This window comes from Lissotriton helveticus, chromosome 5_1 (assembly GCF_964261635.1).
Source record: "Lissotriton helveticus chromosome 5_1, aLisHel1.1, whole genome shotgun sequence".
Lineage (NCBI taxonomy): Eukaryota > Metazoa > Chordata > Amphibia > Caudata > Salamandridae > Lissotriton > Lissotriton helveticus.
The window spans coordinates 624877055-624889797 of NC_136065.1; positions in this window are offsets into that span (position 1 = coordinate 624877055).

Sequence of the window (12743 nt, forward strand, 5' to 3'; positions counted from 1 at the left end):
TGGGCGTCTTGGCGCTGATAAAAACCATTTATCTGTGACGGTCAACATAAGGAAGAGATGATCATTGGGCAAATAGCCAGGTCTTTAAGAGCTTGCGGAATTGGAAAAGAGAGGGGCTAGCCCTGATGTTCTAGGGAAGCGTGTTCCAGAGCCTTGGGGCGGCCACCAAAAAGCGCCGGTCGCCCCAGGTGACGGTTTTCGTGCGAGGAATGACCAGTTGATTGAGGGTAGCTGATCGTAGAGCTCTGTTCGGTTTGTATTGTTGTAGCGGTTCCTTCAGAAAGTGAGGACCTTGATTGTTGAGTGCTTTGAACACAATACAAAGAGACTTAAAGTGGATTCTATTTCGCACCGTGAGCCAGTGGAAGTCCTTTATATTGTTGGATATGGATTCATATTTTGTCTTGCCCGAAAGCAGACGGGCGGCTGCATTCTGAATAGTCTGCAGTTTAGTAATTACTCTGGACTGAGCATTAAGGAAGAGACCATTGCAATAGTCCAGGGACGAGAGGACAAGAGAGGTAATCAGAGTTTTGATGGCTGAGTCAGGAAGAAAAGGACGTATTTTCCTTATCATCTTTAACTTCAGATGTGCTATGGACACTGTTCTGTTGGCATGATCCATGAAGTTAAGACCCTCGTCGAAGATGATGCCGAGGTTCCTGACTTTAGCAGTTGGAGTGGGAGGAGTGCCGAAAGCTTCTGGCCACCAGCTTGATGGCCAGGCTGGGGAAAGGGGTCCGAAAATAAGTACCTCAGTCTTTTCTGAGTTTAATTTGAGGCAGTTGGTAGCCATCCATTCTCCTATACCTAACAGTCCCTTCTTGAATTTTTCAGCCACAAGATCTCCATCCCCCTTAATCGCCAACACAAGTTGGGTATCGTCGGCGTAGGAGGTAAGGCTCATCCCATATGCTTTGATGGTCTTAGCAAGGTCCGACACATAGATATTAAAAAGTGTCGGACTCAGGGATGAGCCTTGAGGTACTCCACATGGAGATGAAAGTTGGGCCGATTGGAAGGGTCCTAAGATGACAGCCTGCGTTCTTTTGGCAAGAAAGGAAGCAATTAAGTCTTTGGCAGTGTGGCAGATGCCAAGTCCCTCGACACGGTCGACCAGAATAGTATGGTCGACCGTGTCGAAAGCTGCTGATAAATCTAGCATGACTAGAATGGCTGTGCCCCCTTGATCCCTGATTACCCTGATGTCATCAGCAGCCTTAATCAAGGCTGTCTCTGTCCCATGGTATTTCCTAAATCCAAATTGCGTGTTGTCCAGGAGATAGTGTTCTTCAATAAATTCGGAAATCTGGATGTTCATAGTTTTTTCAATCACCTTCGCCATGAGAGGTAGACTTGCAATGGGGCGGTAGTTTTTTAGCTCGCTTTTATCCAGGGATGGTTTTTTTAACAGGGGTTTTAATAGGGTGTTTTTAAGGGGGTCTGGGTAGTTACCTGATAGGAGAATGGAGTTGCACACCTGAGTCAGTAACGGTATGATAGAGTCCATTACCGGTAAGAGTACTGAGAGTGGACAGGGGTCAAGGGATGATCCTGATTTGATCGTAGACAGTGTAGTTTTTATTTGTTCGGCCGTGACTGGTTGGAAGCTGGGGAACATGTTAACTGGAGATAAAATGGGGGGCTTAACTCTGCTCACATTTGAATTGGTGGAAAAGACCTGGTAAATATCGTCCACTTTGGTGAAAAAAAAGGAGGCCAGTGAATCACATAGCAGTTGTGATGGAGGAGGGGTAAGGTCAGGGGAATTGCCAGACAATGCTTTAGTGATTTGAAACAATAGTCTGCTAGAATTTTTAGCTTTCTGTATCTGATCAGTGTAATAGTCTTTTTTGGCTTTGACAATCATGGCTTTATAGAGTGCCAATGCTTCCTTATAGGCTGCTTTGCTGGTTGTATCATATTCTTTTCTCCATTGTCTTTCCTTATTACGGTTAATTTGCTTTTGTGCCCTTAATTGTTCATTATACCAGGGAGCGGTAGGTTTAGATCTGTTTTTAGACAGTTCTTTAGTAGGGGCTGACTGATTTGTGGCCTGACCCAACCAGGTATGAAATTGCTGAAGCGCTAAGTTAGGCTCTGTCGACAGCGTTGGACGAGTATGATCCAGTATTAGCCTTAGGTCATCCTGATTGATATTTTTCCAATCTTTGAAGGGCTGTTTGGGGATGGGAGGGGGTTTATTATTACAACGAATGTTGGTAGCTATAGTTGCAAAAATTGCATAATGGTCAGTCCACGGCATGGGTAGGATGTTAGATATTTGTAAGCCTTCCAAGTTAGAAAAAATGGGGTCTAGGATATGACCGGCTTGGTGGGTGGGGGACTTAACCCGTTGTTTGAGCCCTAGAGTTTCCAGATCGGAAATGAGGGTGGCCGAATCAGTTAGGTGACTTTGATCCAGATGGAAATTTAAGTCACCTAGAATCGTAAAGGCACTTTCGGTGGCTACTGATTCCATCATAGTATTAATACTAGTTAAAAATGCTGTTTTGGATCCCGGAGGGCGGTATATCAATATTCCCTTAAAATTAAACAGAGGTGAAGGGTTAATAGCAAATTGCATGGCCTCACAGGAGGTGGAAGAAATGGGGGTTGTTTTTACAGGATATGAGTCTCTGACTATTATGGCCAGCCCACCCCCTCTTTGTCTGGGCCTGTTCTGGCAGTATGCTTTATATCCGTTGGGTACTGCGATGGCTAGGTCTGGCTGAGATGTATCATCGGTCCAAGTCTCGGTGACAAACAGAGCATCTAGTTTGAAATCAGTTATCATATCTGAGATCTCCTGCCTGTGCTTTCCGAGTGAACGCGCATTGATGAGGGCAATAGATATAGCAGCTCCTTCATCGTGCTTCGTTGGTGAAGTTTTAGCGTCAGATAGTAGTAACGGGATAGTGCAGCTACAATGAGGGCAGGAGATGGCTAGAGGGCTGTGGATCTGAGAAGGTGTTATTTTGAGACAGCTAATACTGGTGGTTGGCCGAAGAGCCAGTAAGCCTTGACTGGTATACTTCTTCTTGATGTCTAACCCTTGTTGAGCAGGGGTTATGGCCCTAGGCCTGGTCCCGGCGCGGACAGGCGCAGACGGGCGTGCCTCTGGCGCGCCTCTGGCGCGCCGCCGGCACGCCCGCTGCGCCCGCCCGCTGCGCGGACAGGATATTCCTCCCATTTTATACCTAGAAGGGCCGGGAAGGGTGGGCGGGTGGATAGACTAGAGCGCGTCCCCTTACCTCCTCAAGATGGCGGGTGAGGTGGGTCAGATCACGTGACCGCGGCTGAATAGGGCAGCGCTATTGTGAGAAGACCGCAGTAATCGCGCCTTCCACAGAGCGTTCCTCACAGTAAGTTTTAATAATGGTTTGCATGAAAAATAGGTATTAAAACACACAGGTGACAGTCCTCTACACGGACAATCACGAGATCACAGGCTTTTAAAATACACGAATGAAAGTCCTGAGCACGGACAATTGCTAAATCAGATAGCGTTTTTGTGAAAAAGAATAGTAAGAGATCCCCCGGCTTCCGCCTCAGGGGAGAGCAGTTCACAAATAAAAATGTTGCTTGCTGGATGAATTTTGCCCCTTAAGTAATCTAAGAGGGCGGGAGGGTGGATAGACTAGAGCGCACCCCCTTACCTCCTCAAGATGGCGGGTGAGGTGGGTCAGATCACGTGACCGCGGCTGAATAGGGCAGCGCTATTGTGAGAAGACCGCAGTAATCGCGCCTTCCACAGAGCGTTCCTCACAGTAAGTTTTAATAATGGTTTGCATGAAAAATAGGTATTAAAACACACAGGTGACAGTCCTCTACACGGACAATCACGAGATCACAGGCTTTTAAAATACACGAATGAAAGTCCTGAGCACGGACAATTGCTAAATCAGATAGCGTTTTTGTGAAAAAGAATAGTAAGAGATCCCCCGGCTTCCGCCTCAGGGGAGAGCAGTTCACAAATAAAAGTTTTGCTTGCTGGATGAATTTCGCCCCTTAAGTAATCTAAGAGGGCGGGAGGGTGGATAGACTAGAGCGCACCCCCTTACCTCCTCAAGATGGCGGGTGAGGTGGGTCAGATCACGTGACCGCGGCTGAATAGGGCAGCGCTATTGTGAGAAGACCGCAGTAATTGCGCCTTCCACAGAGCGTTCCTCACAGTAAGTTTTAATAATGGTTTGCATGAAAAATAGGTATTAAAACACACAGGTGACAGTCCTCTACACGGACAATCACGAGATCACAGGCTTTTAAAATACACGAATGAAAGTCCTGAGCACGGACAATTGCTAAATCAGATAGCGTTTTTGTGAAAAAGAATAGTAAGAGATCCCCCGGCTTCCGCCTCAGGGGAGAGCAGTTCACAAATAAAAGTTTTGCTTGCTGGATGAATTTCGCCCCTTAAGTAATCTAAGAGGGCGGGAGGGTGGATAGACTAGAGCGCACCCCCTTACCTCCTCAAGATGGCGGGTGAGGTGGGTCAGATCACGTGACCGCGGCTGAATAGGGCAGCGCTATTGTGAGAAGACCGCAGTAATCGCGCCTTCCACAGAGCGTTCCTCACAGTAAGTTTTAATAATGGTTTGCATGAAAAATAGGTATTAAAACACACAGGTGACAGTCCTCTACACGGACAATCACGAGATCACAGGCTTTTAAAATACACGAATGAAAGTCCTGAGCACGGACAATTGCTAAATCAGATAGCGTTTTTGTGAAAAAGAATAGTAAGAGATCCCCCGGCTTCCGCCTCAGGGGAGAGCAGTTCACAAATAAAAAATACACCAAAGGACACCCAAAATACACCAAAGGACACCCAAAATTCAATCCATGGAGAAATCAGATAGGTTTCTTTCAGCTGTTTCAAAAGTTCCTTAGCTTTGTCTTTAAAAGTTTTTGTTGATGGCTGTGTCTTTGATTCACTTAGATCTTCAGAAGAATCATCAAAGTTGATGAAGTAGCCGGATGCCGTTCTGTCTATTGTTCCAATTGCTTCAGGATTACTGTTTCTTGCAGCTTCAGCATATTCATTTGTTACTTCATTGTAGGTTGGTGTGTCTCTACTAAATGTTTTTATTTGGGTTTTCAGAGGTGTGAGTTCCATTGCATTGTTGCATATTCCTTGTTGTTGTTCTGTAGGCGTTTCGAATGTGATTAGCCTTTTAGTTAGCACCTCTGTACTTGTAGCAAACCTCGGTGTTCTACTACTTATCTGGAGTCCACTTGGCCTACTGTTTGTTATCGGCCACATGATTGTGGTTTTACCAGGTCGATGGATACAACTCGGTTCTCCTTTTTACCAGCAAGTGGCGGTAGTACAACTGATCTTGTCCCGTTGATGGACAAGACAGGAACTGCTTTTCTGTAAGAAGGCCCAAATTCCTTCTTTACCGCGATCTTTTCTCTGACTAGATCCCCGATTTTTGGAATCCAGACAGGTCTTGCTGGGACAGGTGGTGGTTCTTCAGTGGTTGTTGGCTGCTGTTTCAACTTTATGTTGCTCAGGTCTTTTCTTGTTTCGTTTAAGTCCTGTAAAATAGCCAAACGATCTTTGATATCAAAGCTTTTTTCTTTCACCACTGAAGTCTGACTGTCAAGATCTAAGACTAGCATCCTAGTCCCAAACAGTAATTCGTACGGACTGAATCCCCTCAGAGAATTTCTTGGCAAGTTGTTTAGACTACGTTGGACACTTATTAGATGTTTGACCCACCCAGCTCCCGAACCTAATACCTTTGCTGTTATAGATTGCTTTATGTCACGGTTTTTTCTTTCAACAATTCCGTTTCCCTCGGGATGAAATGGACAAGAATACCGCAATGCAATGCCCATGCTGGTCATGGCCTCCTTATAAGCTCTGGAGCTAAAAGCAGGACCCTGGTCAGAATGTAGCACGCCAATTGCGCATGTGCCGATAAAGACTCGCAAATCTTTTATAACAGTTCTGGCGTCAGCCGATCGCTGGGGCCACATCCATATGAATCTCGTGCATGAATCCACTGCCACCAAGATATATTTATAGTTACCATCCCTTTGTAAGGGACCACAGTGGTCCTGGTAAACACAGGCTAATGGTTTATCCGAGATTAGAAGGGGCGTCTGTGCTGGTCGTCTTACTGTTGATACTTTCATTTTTTGACATATGTCACATTCTAGAACATAGTTCCTGGTTTGTCTTCTCATTTGTGGCCACCAGTATCTCTGTTTTAATAACGATACTGTGGCTGAGACGCCAGCATGTACAGAAGCAAGCCCTTCGTGTGCCGCTATGATGAGTCCTAACCTATGTTCAATGTTTGGAATTACTCTATCCACCCCTCCAGGGATTCGAGCAAATGGAACATTATTTGCATCAGTTATGTATGAGTACTTTACTGGAAAGCCTTTCGGGAGTGTTTCTATCGCATCTTTTACTGTAGCGCTGACAGCTTGCAATATATCGCTGTCTATTTTTGTTTTTGACCGAGTGATGGCAGCTACGGAAGCCGTTTGCACAGCTGCCTTCGCGGCCTCATCAGCCAATGAATTCCCTGCAACGTGAACACCATCACGTTGATGACTCAGTGTATGTATCACGTGAGTCTTTGGTAGTTCCTTTTGTAAAAGAACTACTTGTTCCCAAAGCATTTTATGCTTGATTGTGCCTCCTTTTGCATCCTTAAAACCATTCTGAAGCCAGATCTGTAAGTATTCATTGTAAGACTGAACGCAATAATACGAATCACACACTATGAGTGTGGGGAATTCTCGATCGGTATTTTCAAGCGCCATCTTGAATGCTAGTAGTTCTGCTCGCTGAGCTGTACAATCTCCTAGAGATGGTGTTTTAGTGACCGCTGGTTTGAATTTCCCATCGTGCCAGCGACCTTTTACAATCGCACACGCAGCACTGTAAGCTTGTTTACCTCCTACTGCGGGTTGTGCTGATCCGTCTGTATATATTATACAGCCGTAATGTTCTAGAGGCAGAATTTCGGTCGGCGGCGGACATTCGAATTCGTATTGGAGAAACTCTTGTGTTTTTAAGTTAGAATCAAATTCGTATGCCACGTCTGTTGCAGCAAGAGAATTAGCCCATTGTATCCATCTCGGATGGAGCGCTTTAGCATTCGGTATGCTTGCTTTTGTTACAGCCTCTAGGGCTGGTATCGGTGTAACGATTATTATTTGTTTACCTTGTGACAGGGCTCGTTCTTTTGCTATAGCTGTCTGTGTTGCAGTAAGAATTTTTTCCGTTGGGCTAAATTTCATTTCAGCTTTAGTGTACAAGTGTGATTTGAATGCAATTGGTACCTTTTCTCCCTCATTAGAGGTCAGGTATGTGAATCCGCATCTTCCTGGGATGACTCGAATCACAAGGTTGCGTGTGTTATCACGTGTTTCTAGTTTTGTTTTAATTAACATATCTGTTTGTAAGGATCTCAGAATTTCTGTGTGTATTTGAGTCCAATTGGTTTTTTTAAAATCTGGTTTTATTAGATCATAAAGGGGTTTGACCCTTTCTGCGTAATTTGCAATGTATGTTCTTCCGAAATTTAGGAAGCCTAGAATTGACTGTAGGTTTTTTAGTGTTCTAGGTGCTTGGAGTACGGCACATTTCTCTAGGAAATTGTCAGCCAGGCTTTTGCCTTCACTTGATAATTCATATCCTAAGAACAGGACTGTTAGATGGGCAATTCTAGATTTTTTAAAGTTGAATTTGTAACCTTCTGCCGCGAACCCACGTATTATGGTGTTCACTCTCTTCAAGTGAGTATCCAAGTCATCGTCTGTTAGGTATATGTCGTCGACATACGATAATGCTTCGTCGTCATATGTTTGTAGTAACTCTGTTACTCTCGCTGAGAATAATCCTGGGCTGTTCTTGTACCCCTGGGGTAACCGACAGAATTCTTTTTGAGCGCCATTTATTGAGAACGCTGACAAGTATCTGCTCTCTGGTGCTATATTTTGACAAAAGAATCCATTAGAGATGTCTAATGTTGTTTTATATTTTTTGCGCACTATGTTATTCATTAGTGCAGCACTATGCGAGTTTTGTACTGCAAAAGTTTTGCAACATGAGTTAAGGTGTCTGTAATCCAAAACTAGACGATATGAATTGTCTGGTTTGGAGACCGGAAACAAAGGGTTGTTCATTTGTGAGGTGCAAGTTTTAATCACCCCCTGGTATTCTAGTTGATCTAGAATTTCTTTTACCTGTTTTTTAGCTTCTTGCTTGATTGGATACTGCCTTTGTGCAGTAGGTTGTGATTTTAACTGGATTTTGTGAGGAGGAGACTCCTCATCCCATCCTACATGATTTTTATATAAAGCAGGAGCTTGAGCTACTGCCCACTTTCTTGCAAGTGTATATTTTTTATGAATTGGAATATGATTTGAGAAGGCAGGCATAATTATTTCTTCGCCATGTGGGCACTCCCTGACGAACTCTGGTGGCCAATCTTTTTCAGCTAGAAGGATGTCATAGCCCTTGGAGAGATTATCCCAAAAAAGGCCCCTTATTTTCCTAGTCTTATCCCCTTCTATACGTAAAGTTATTTCATATATTTTGTGAGGTTTGCTAACTCTGGTGTCTGCAGTTTCCACCGGAATGTATTCATTCATGTCCACTGTCTCCAGATGATTCATAAGGACTTTGCGTGCTATGCTCACTTCTGCTGCGCTGTCTAGCATTGTCTGAGCCCACTCTCCATTTTTTCAGCTGTGTACTCAGTATTCTCGGCATTGTTGAATACTTTAATACTGGCTACCTTCTTTTTTGGAAACTGTAATTTTTTATTTGGATGAGCAGGTTCCTTGTCTTTGGACTTGACGTGCCCTTCCCTGGGTTCCGATCGTCCTCTTCTTTCCGATTTCTGCGAGGAAGTCTGAAAAGATTGAGAGGGACGTGTATCAAAATCTTGATATCTATCCGGTTTCTTTATGTTATCCTTATTTCTAAGGTTGTATTTTTTCACAGAGGGCTCCCTTTGGGGAGACTTGGGTCCTTGGTCCGGAGATCTTTCTCTCCGCCGAGGAGACCTTCCTCTGGACTGGAATCTCTTTTCTTTTGGATTGGATTGTTTGTTTCCATCCCAGTTCTTCTTTTAACTGTTTAGATTATTTTTAATAAATATTTTTTCAGGACTTTCAATTAGTTGGGGCTTTACTGGTATTCCACCCAAACTATCTCTACCTAGTTCTTCATAGGATTTTTCTATAATTCTGGCAATTTCAGCTGGTTGGTCTGCTATATCTGTCTCTTTTAACCTCTGGCGGATCGCCACATTCGCTGCTTCTCCTTTTATGTTGGCTAGTAATATTGCCGAGACCTGCTTGAAGTCTTTTAGTAATTTCATACCGAGAGTTAAAGCGGGTTCTGGACCGTATTCGTCTTGAATTTGTTTTAGCACATCTGGTATTACCGACATGGATGGTACACCATGTGTTTTTGTGTAAATGGAAGCAAAGACTGTACCCCAAGTGTCACAGTCCTCCACGTGTGGTGCGATTCCCATTGGAAGACAGATAGTCAGAATCCTGTGTTTATCCACAGGGGTGGTGTCTAAAAAACACCGCCTCTATTTGGGTGATTTTTTATGCTAACCAGAATGGTATTTGTTCCCGTTTAGCTGGTACTTTACCTAGGCAGGACTGTATGTTCTGTGGTGTAATTTTATTTGTGTTCCCCTGATGTGGGGTCAGCTGTGGAATTTTAACTACAGGTTGGATGGTTGAAGTCCGCATTACATATTGGACTAGTTGTCTATATATTTTAATTAATTGTTTTAGTTGTACTAAAACATCTGCTGCAGACATTCTTTCGATGTCTGGATGTGGTGTGTATCCGGCTAGGACCGGCCACGTTGCTCCTGGTCTACCTAGTGGACCGAGCCTGGTGATGTGATTATTATGTTTTAGGGCGCCATTAAACAAGAGCAGGTGCTCTTGAAATTTTAGTGGTACCTCCACTTCCTCAAAAGGAGTGTAGGTATCCGGAGGTTCCTCTATTTTATAACAGTGGAACTCCTTTGTTACAGCATTTGCTGCTGGAAAGTTTATCCATGAATAGAATACTTCTGTCTGCCGATATTCGTGTGCCTCAATTACGAATATGACTGTACCACCTCTTGGTGTCAGTCCATTTTCTATAAGTTTTAACGTTATAGATCTTCTTATGTTGACCGGGATGAGTTTTATATCCGGGTCTGCTTCTTGCATAGTATTATCAGCTTCTATTAGTTCAGCTGCTACTCTAGCTCTCTCTCTTTCATCATCACTTTCTGGCATTTTACTGTCAGGAAGGTTATTCTGTTTGTTTGCAGATCAGGTTTCTTGTGGAAACAAAGATGAGATGCACAATATTTTGGAACAGTGTATCCTTCAACGTTGATTGAACCAAGAACCATACATAGGAGTTCCCTCCTGCGAGGTTTGGCGGATTTTACCTCTCACCCACTACAGACGTCTTTGGAGTATTATGGGAAAAGGGGGTCTGAGTGAAAGAGCACGACTGAGTTACTCTAAAGTCTTGCGTTAGTTTTATCGCCTATCCAAACACGTTGGGCGCCATGTAGTGTAGTTCCTATTATCCCAATAGGCTCTGCGCATTGGAATAATACCTCCAATAGTATAGACCTAGACCAGACGTTAACTAGGTCGTCTACTGTCGATATTAGACTTAAAGTTTTGGGTTTGCCAGCTAGCTCAGAGTTCACTAGAAACTTTCTCGAATAGGCAAGGAGGAGTTGAACCTCCTTGGATAGACAAGAAGGGATTTAGTTTCTGACAACCATAGAACATGACAACTTTGCTCTCCCCTAATCAAGAGTGTATCTCTAGAGTCGTGTGAAAACAAAAGACAACTTATTTTACTCAGTCAGTACGTGCATTCTTAGTTTCACCAGATTGTAGAGAAAAGGAAGAGACGGGCGTGTTCAATAAAAGATGTTATTTATTGATCAGTCTCTTTTCTCGTACAAGAGAAATGAATCGATATTATCGCAATACTTATGGTTAAGTAAAGTGCATACAATAAAAGCAGAATTATAAAATAATACTGTAAAAACATTGATATGGTTTCTAAGCCATATGGTGGTTTAAAATGGATAAAATAGATACATATATATAAACATTTGACTAATCGTACTCAACTGGTGCTTCTAACTACGCCTACCCCAGTGTACCTGACCTAAGCCTAATACGTGGGCGGGGATAGAAAGTAGTAGTTTTAAGTTAAGTTTGTTTTGCCAAGTGACTGACTCAAGAATTCTCTGCAAGGGGTTATTCAGTTCTGTACCTTGAATCTAGGATGGTTGAGGGATGGTATCTCTCGTCTGAGGTCTCGATATTCCAAGCTGCCTGCGAGGGCTGCTCGGAAGCGCCGGAGCCGGATTTCTCGGCAGGAGAAAGGCAGCGTCTCGTTCTCAGCGCGTCAGGAAGGCGGGGCAGCGTCAGTGGGCTTCGCTCTCTGCTGAGCTTCGGCAAGTCTCGCTGCTCCGATCTCGTCACCACCGCGTGTGTTTGCTTAAGGCAATATCGGTAACATTTATACCTGTAAGGTGCCGCGATTGACGTAAGGATGGACATAGATACGTCAATAAGGATGTCATACGAGCTGGTCGTTAGCACATTCTTTTACTGAAGTTCTTTGAGAAATCAAAACAATGGCCGCAGGGATTTTCCCAGGTTGTCATAGGTTTGATTTGTTTTGAGAACTCCGTATGCCTTATCAGGGGCTGGAGGAATATTGCTTGCCTAATTAGATGGCAAGCGTTATGACCTAATCAGATAACGCGCTCCTGTGCCGTGGTCTGGCGTAATCAGATAACGGTTTCTGCATCATGGGATGGCTGCTAGTTAATTTGTTAACCAGAATAGGGTCAGGAATAGGGGGATCGATACAGAACCTATAGGAATACATCACAGAATCATCAACAAACATTGGGCGTTGATAAACACAGAACATGATTTGAAAGATTTATATAGTGAACATGTAACATTTGAATGCCTAAGATCGAAAAACTTGAAAGAGATCTTAACCACGCCAAAACAACCGAAAACAATCTTCAAAGGGATGTCAAAGTGTCTAAATTGCGTACACTGCAATAATGTTATAGAGGGGAATACATTATCGCACCCCACAAATGGCCACAAAATCAATTTATACCACAATAGCACCTGTGATACTAAAAACACGATTTACGCCATCAAATGCCCTTGTGGAAAATTATATGTTGGACAGACAGAACGTAAAATAAAAGTGAGAATCACAGAACATAAGAGCAACATTCGGGCACAAACCAAAACATCAACTGTGGCAATGCATTGGCAGGAAGCAAGACATCAAATTTCACAATTAAAATTTACGGTATTGGAAATGGTGAAACAACGCTGCGACATAGATCCAGCAAAACTAAGACTACAGAGTTCTTCTGGATTAAAAAACTTCATAGCCTACAGCCTTCTGGACTCAATGATAGGATTGAATTTGCATGCTTTCTATAAATGCATAACGTCTAATAATAGGGTACACTTATTCCCCGATTATATATTATGTGGAAACCATCATATGTAGTAGTATTTCCAGCTATGAACATGAAACATCTATCTTTATTGTTATGAATTACGAGTATTTCATCTATGTTTAAATTGTATTTTTCGAACCTCCATTGTATTTATTGATAAGTGATTTATCTCACTATGATTTATCTGTTTTTTCATATTTCATCAAAATAACTTTATTG